The 482-nt window shown below is 42.9% G+C and overlaps 1 protein-coding gene across 1 annotated transcript in view; it reads left to right on the top strand.

Moving 5' to 3' along the window:
- Positions 1-482, top strand: part of LOC131879387 (beta-hexosaminidase subunit alpha-like) — a 12468-nt gene that overhangs the window by 6889 nt on the left and 5097 nt on the right. The window lies entirely within an intron of this gene.

Raw genomic sequence — 482 nt, forward strand, 5'->3', positions numbered from 1 at the left:
GCCACGTGCAATCCTTGCCTTGTTGGCCAACATTTTTACGGGACTCTGTTTGCCTTTTCACTCTAGTGAGAGAAGCTTGATCGCATTACCACTGCAATTTTGTTGGCCCTCCACAAGGAAATCCACTGTCGCCAAATAGTTTCAATACTCGTACGTAGTCTTCTGACTTGTCCTCAGCTCAGACATATCCAGTAAAGGAATGGTTCAGTCTGGTCAAGAAGAAGTCGAGAAGTTCTTGGTCTGATTCACCGTCTGCTTAGCAATTACCATAGCTTTCAACTTCTTTGTACTTCACCCCAACTGTTCAGGTAGCCTGTCTATCCTACCTTTCACGCTTTTTTCATTTGCACATACACCTGTAACTCCTGTCAACTACTTTATTGCTCTCAACCCATTCAACCATTTGTGTCAGTCAAATCATCTTCATATAAGTGTTTATGCGTTTTTTGCCTAGATTTGGACCTGCAGATATTTGCGCTCTG

Source organism: Tigriopus californicus, chromosome 4, assembly GCF_007210705.1.
Source record: "Tigriopus californicus strain San Diego chromosome 4, Tcal_SD_v2.1, whole genome shotgun sequence".
Taxonomy (NCBI): domain Eukaryota; kingdom Metazoa; phylum Arthropoda; class Copepoda; order Harpacticoida; family Harpacticidae; genus Tigriopus; species Tigriopus californicus.